The sequence below is a fragment of the Martes martes genome, assembly GCF_963455335.1.
Source record: "Martes martes genome assembly, chromosome: 13".
Lineage (NCBI taxonomy): Eukaryota > Metazoa > Chordata > Mammalia > Carnivora > Mustelidae > Martes > Martes martes.
This window is the reverse complement of record NC_137901.1, coordinates 16,625,535-16,632,644: the sequence shown is the minus strand read 5'-3', so window position 1 is coordinate 16,632,644 and position 7,110 is coordinate 16,625,535.

Sequence of the window (7,110 nt, the reverse complement as noted above, 5' to 3'; positions counted from 1 at the left end):
TAGCCAGAGGGCAGCATGGAGGCTGTGGGTGCCCAGGGCAAAGGCATGGGGAAGAGACGAAGGGGGGAGGGCACCCCTGTAGGAGGGTAAGGTCAGACCCACGCCCGGGGCTTCCCTGTTGTGAAACTCGGGCTGGAGCTACCCCAGGGCGAAGTGGAGGCTCTGCACCCTACAGCGGCGAACAGAACTGGCCCCTGCTGAGCCGTGCGCGGCTGCCCTCCCCTGGCTGGAGGCACCGTCCCTCGGTGTTTAACCTGCAAAGCGGGGTTTGCGTTACATTCTGCTCACTCCTGTCTCAGAGTCCCGCTTGCCTGGTGGACTGAGAGCCCGCAGGAGCTATAGGATTGGGCTTGCTGTCCTGATTGCCCTCCCCGGAAGCTCTGAGGCTTGAGTCGAGCCCTATGCATGGCGCGGCAAACTGTGGCAAGGAGACAAAGAGAGGTTGAGAAGAAAGAGAAAATAACACGCTGCCAGGTTTTGAAATTCAATGCTTTTAATTATCTCCTATAGGAAAGGGGCTGTTTCACGAGTAATGGGTTCTTAAGGAAAAATTCCAGATCTCCAAGGTGATCCTGCCTTCAAATATTCTGCCCTAAAGTCAAACTAGTTGTCACAACTTTGTCTCCATGCCTGGACTCGAAATGAAATGTATCCAGACCATGTCGGTTCTTTTTAATCTGGAATCTGCTCTTTCCTCATTAAATAAGCACTGACAAGCCAGCTACTCGCTCGGCCTCTGCCTCCTCTTTTGCAAAATGCAGGGACTCCTACAGAGTAAATGTCTGTCCTCCGGTTCTGCCTGGAACCTCTTCTGTCTATTGGAGACACTATATACCTCTTTGGAGAACAGCCCCTCTCCCACTGCATCCTCCCAATCATGGGGCTCTACAGGGGGCTACAGTGATAGTTCCCATTACTCCTGGCCTCAGGGGCTGGCATAGCTCTCAAACCAGTTAGAATCCTCCATAATCCCTCCCCCTCCCAAGAATTAAGTGATTCCTTTCCTTTCTATCCGTGAAGCTGGGCAGGTAATGCCTCCCCTCTTCCCGCAGCTGCTGGCTGCTAGATTGGGGACCCCGCTGAGCCTTACCGAGCCTGCTGGGCTCTCATCCATCTGTGACAAGCCATCACCGTGGCAGACCCAGCTCAGTGCGGGACAGCAGGCTCCCGGGAAACCCCAGGCTTGTGAGGCCCACTGTGTTCCCTCCCTGCTGTGGGGAGTTGGGGGACAGTCTGCGCGGTGGCCGGTGACCCTCTCCAGGGCTCCTTGGGATCGCGTTCAATTTTAACAAATGCACAACTCCGACGTGCTGGCACTTCTGGCAAAAACATATTTTGGCAAATGCAAGATTGCTAATGAAATTAAGCAGCATTCCACACAGCATCTGTCCTGCGACCAATTCTCCAGCTCTGAGTGAGTTGGCTCTTGAGCGCAAGACGCTTTTTGCTTTTGTCTGCAGAGAGCCTCTGTGGGGAGAAAGAGACCAGGAGGAAGCCTGGCAGCCTACCATGTCCTTCGGGCACGGAAGCCAGCAGCTTCTTCCCATTCTCCCCATTTCCACCTGAGTCTACCTATACAATCATAAGAATGTTCTGTATTGGGTAAGACTTTATTGGTAACCGGTGGCAGAAACCTAGTTTTACCCAGGTTAAACCACAAGGGGATTTTATGATTAAAAAAAGTATCCAAGGTATCATGGAGCCCAGGACAGGAATGAGGGGACGTCTGGAACATGGAACTCAAACGTGGTCGGGGCTCTCCATCTCTCAGCTCTATTCTGCCCTGTACAACCCACCGGGTCCTCCTCTCCTTTCTGTTGTCTCTTCTTATGTGATTCCCGAGGAAACATGACTGCCTGTAGACTCAGATAAGAGGGAAAGACTTTCTGCGCAAACTGCATTTGGTGCCCACAGCTGGATGGGACCACTAATGCCACAACAGGATGGCTGGCTGAGGCCAGCCCACGGTGGCTGGGAATCTGCCAGGACCTGTGGCCAGGATCGGGATCCTGTTGGAACACAGGGGTTGCTCTTGGCCCTCTGCCTGTCTCCATACCCTGTTCTTAGAAGCTAAGGTCTTGCTTGGACACGGGTCTGTGCCTGTACTGCCCTGCGCTGTCTGCCAGGAGTGGCCATGCCGCAGAGGTGTCCGGCTTCAGAGGGCAGACATAAAAACAGATTCTAAATCTTCCTGAGATGTAGATGTCAGGGCTGGCTCCTCATCATTCATAACATTATTCATGCCTAAATTTATCCTAATTATTTACATTTCCTTATTTATTGTCTCTCTCTCTCTCTCTCTCCTTCCTACCATGAAATGCCATGCAAGCAAGCATTCTGTCGTGTGTCCCTTCAAATCTGTATTTTTGTATCCTTTGGGTAAATACCTAGTAGTGCAATTGCTGATAGGATAGTTCTATTTTTAAATTTTTGAGGAACGTCCACACTGTTTTCCAGAGTGGCTGCACCAGCTTGCATTCCCACCAACAGTGCACGAGGGTTCCCCTTTCTCTGCATCCTCGCCAACACCTGTTGTTTCTTGAGCAGCTAACTTTAGCCATTCTGTCCCTGTCCTACTTCTTAGTCTCTTCTTTTGTACCCCAAGATCTGTCTTTGCCCCAACATATCATAGATAGTCAAAGATGAATTACCCGCTTTGGGAAATAAGGAGTCACTTCAGAATCTGAGACTAAGATGGTGAATTCTTGACTTCTGAGGTCAAAGGTACCATCCAGATGTAAGAACAAAAAGAATGGGGATGCTTTCTATTTTTTCTTTGGAATCCCTTTGGAAACTCTAAGCCCGGGCATGGAGAGGAAAGTTAGAGCAGACCTGGTATAGATTCCAAGAGCTGACTCTGCTTTCCCCCTTCCAGCAGGGTCCTGAAGGTGGAGTGAGGTATAAAAGATACACCCTGGTTTCTAAGGTTGGTAATTCCAGAGTGGAAGTGCATCAGCTGGACCTCTGAGCACCTTGCCAGTGTCCCCTGGGCCACAATGATGGAAGATAACAGAATAGAAGAGGATGGAAGGTTTCAAGGCCAAATGATGCTGAGTGATATACCAAAACTCACTTGGGAGTCAGAAAGACTCAGGAAGCAAGCCAAGAAAGGACCCACAGAGCAGAACTAGTAGACCCCCAAAGCCTGGGGTTTGAGGTGATGCGTGTGTGTATGAAGACCAAGGGCATGATAGGACTTCGGGCACCTCAACGAAGGGGTGTGAGGACAGAAGCCAATGACTCAGCCATGGAAGAGTTCACATCCGAGGACCGGATCCGACAAACTACACTGTCAAGGATGCTAGAACAGGAGGGAGACCGATCAAGAGGGAGAAGCAGAGGCAAACAACAGCCCCTGAAAGTCAGGATTTGTCTCCCTTAACTCAGTTGCCATTGGGGTGGAAAGAGAAGGGGAGGGAAGCATATTTAAATACTCTCAAATTGACCCAGTTTTAAAACTGAAAGTGACTATATTAAGTTGCTGCAAACCAGACAGAAGGGGGTTTTAATATAACTTTCTTTCTTTTTCTTTTCTTTTATTTTTTTAAAAGATTTTATTTATTTATTTGACAGAGAGAGATCACAAGTAGGCAGAGAGGCAGGCAGAGAGAGAGAGAGGGAAGCAGGCTCCCTGCTGAGCAGAGAGCCCGATGCGGGACTCGATCCCAGGACCCTGAGACCATGACCTGAGCCAAAGGCAGCGGCTTAACCCACGGAGCCACCCAGGCGCCCCCTTTTTCTTTTAGATTTATTTACTTATTTATTTGAGAAAGAGAGAGAGAAGAGGGGGGAGGGGCAGAGGGAAAGAATCTTCAAGCAGTGAGTTCAGAGCCCGATGCCGGACTCAATCCCACAACCTATGAGATCCCAGCCTGAGCTGAAACCAAGAGCCAGACGTTCAACCGACTGAGCCAGCCAACTGCCCCTTTAATATAACTTTTTAAGCTATAGGAAAAGATAGTTACCTTTTGCTCCCTGGGGGCCATGACTGTGAAATTTATACCTGCCCCAGAACACGAGAGGTCACACCTTTGTTTCTACAGACGAGGAAACTGAGGGCTGAGGAGGAAGATGGGTGGTTCGAGGTCATACTGCCATGCCTGGGCACAGCAAGGAGGACAGCACAGACCTCCCGAACCTTGTTCCGGGGTGCCCGGCGACGGAGAGTTATCTTCCGGTGTCTATCAAACTCTTGCAGAAAGTGCTGAGCCTCACGGACGGAGCAAGTGTAAAAAAACGTCTCCCTAACTTCTTCTTCTTCTTCTTCTTTTTTTTAAATTGTGTTAAACTGAGAAGCCAAGTGTTAAAAGCTCTCGACTCTCACATGACAGCCAAGTAGCATGGGACATAGACTGAGAGGAGCATCTTCGGTTAGCGAACGTCATCTTCCTTCCCCTCTCCCTGTTACTTTTCCTGACACTTTGTATCAAATCCCTCCTGGGTGGTTGTAACAACTCTAAGGCATAGGGAAGTAATCAGAGGGGCTGGGTGGGATAGAAGAGGCGGCAGCTGGAGAAACGGCTTCTTTTGACAAGAGCTCTTAGGCAGCAGGTGGGAGATAGATGGAGGAGGACGGAGAGGCAGCCAGATTTCCACGCTCTGATGGTGACGTCCCTGAGGAACAGGCAGCTCTTCTGAGGCGTATCCTTCCACAGCTGCAGTCCACGGCAAAGGCACGGAGCTGCTCAGAATGTTGGTGTCTGGACACCACCAAGCAGGTGTTTCTGATTCAGATCTGACATGAAATGACTCATCCGTGCCCAGTCAGACGAGCTCCGGTGTTCCTGATGGAACTGACCAAATTCCAAGTCATCCATCCGATGTCTTCCTGTTTGGGATCCATTTAAGAGTGAGTCCTACCTCTCTCTGTCCCGCTCAAGTAGACCAGGATCCCGAGATTCTGCCGTGTTCACGATGGTTTCTGATACCATCAGTCTGCAGGCAGTGGCTTGAACTTAGAAACTGAAAGTCGAAATTCCCACCCGGAACTGTGTCTGCTCATGCAGTCCCAGTGGCTTCGAAGGGCAGGAAAGAACAGAGGAGAGACCATGTGGTGTAGGGGATGAGACCATAAGTTTGGATTGGGCAGACCCAGATTCGAGCTCTGGCTCTGTCTTTTCTTAGCTCTGTGACGTTGGGCAAGCTGCTTATCAGCTCTGAGGCTTATTTCCCATTTTCCGTAAAATACAGTTTTTGTAATTGATAGTAAGGGCAAAGAAGCATTTATCTGATGCAAAGTAAATATGGGGAAAATGTAACAATTTCTCACCCCACTCACAAGGGCTACCCAGATGTGCTAAGAGGGTTCTAAATTAGAATGCATACTTTTTATTATGCCTACCCCCATTCACCTGTTCCCACGTATGATAATCCTGTTCTGCACATTAATAGCTTCAAATGGACTTAAGAGCTGTGTCTTATTCACTCTGGATTCCTAGTGCTCAGTGAAGCAGACAAACCAATAATTAAGAGAGTGGACCAGTTGTGGTATAGGAGATTTCTTAAAGTTTTATTTCTGACTATGGCACTTGTGGGAAGGGAGGGTGTATGGCATCAGCCTGTGTTTGGGGGATTTCATTCAGAAAATTAGTATGCTTATTTCTCCATGGAAAAAGGATAAATAAAGCACTGCTATGTTTTGGTTTAAGATACGCAGTAAATCAAAGATAGCTCCAGAGTCAACACCCAGGCAGAGGATTGGTTGATTTCTGGCACTAAATTAGATCTCTCCAGATACTGGCAGAAGAGTCTACAGTAATTAAACTCTATTCCTTTCCCTCGGTCTTTGGAGGAAATAAGCCCCCCCCCCCCCCGGAGCTAAGATTCTGTATTTGATATCACAGCACTGCTGGAGATGGTGGAAAAGGAGCTGAGAACAGAGACAGAGAGACAAAGCTGAGCCCCAGTTGGGAGGTAGGGTTGGAGACTCTTGGGCTCCTTGGTGGTACTTTGAGACCTCACTTGACTTTAATGACTTCCTTTGTAAGAACAAGACAAGTAGACAAGACTGGGGGCCAGCTAGCCTCAAGAGTTGATTCCCGAGGGATGTCCGAGATCACACCTGTCACAACCTCATACATGGAGGGCCCATGTGGATGTTGAGTGTGGACCCTGCCCTTGGCCAGGGGTAGGCTGGAAGGATGACTGGTCGGGTATCACACCTTCTTTGTCTCCTTCCTCAAAGGGCCTCTTCCCCGGTTTGTTTTTTTTTTTAAAGATTTTATTTAATTTGACAGACAGAGATCACAGGTAGGCAGAGAGGCAGGCAGAGAGAGAGGAAGGGAAGCAGGCTCGCTGCTGAGCAGAGAGCCCGATGTGGGGCTCGATCCCAGGACTCTGGGATCATGACCCGAGCCGAAGGCAGAGGCTTTAAACCACTGAGCCACCCAGGCGCCCCTATTCCCCTGTTTTTAAGAGCCTAGTGCTAAGACCATCCCTACATCAGGATGACAGGGAATGACCATGAACCACATAAATATATTTAATAAACCCAAACTAAATGTATCTTTAACTCGACTTCTCCTCAGGTGGATTTCAAAATACTCCTTGTCCCTCCAACAGGAAGTATGATGGAGGGGAGGTTAGAATGCAAAGAAAAAGATTCAACCAATAGCAATTCAAATATCTAGCTTTTGAAAATTTTACAAGACTGTATGGCCAATTTTCTTCTCCAGGCCCGTGGAAGGGGCCTTTGCAGGTAAAGGGTCCCAAGGTTTACCTTTTGATAGCTTTATAGTAAGTTAGTTTCTAGGATATTTTACTTATTGTCACTTACTGTTTTTTAATTAAAGATTTTTTTTAAGGAGCATCAAGGTGGCTCAGTAGGTTAAACATCTGCCCTTGGGGGGCGCCTGGGTGGCTCAGTGGGTTGAAACATCTGCCCTGGGTTCAGGTCATGATCCCAGGTCGTTGCATCAAGCCCTGCCTCAAGCCCCACATAAAGCCCTACATCAGGCTCCCTGCTCATCGGGGGAGCCTGCTTTCCCTCTCCCTCTGCCTGCCACTCCCCAAGCTTGCGTGTGCTCTCTCTGTCAAACAAATAAATAAAATCTTGTTTTTTTAAAGATTTTTTAAAAGATTTTATTTATTTGTTTGTGTATTTATTTATTT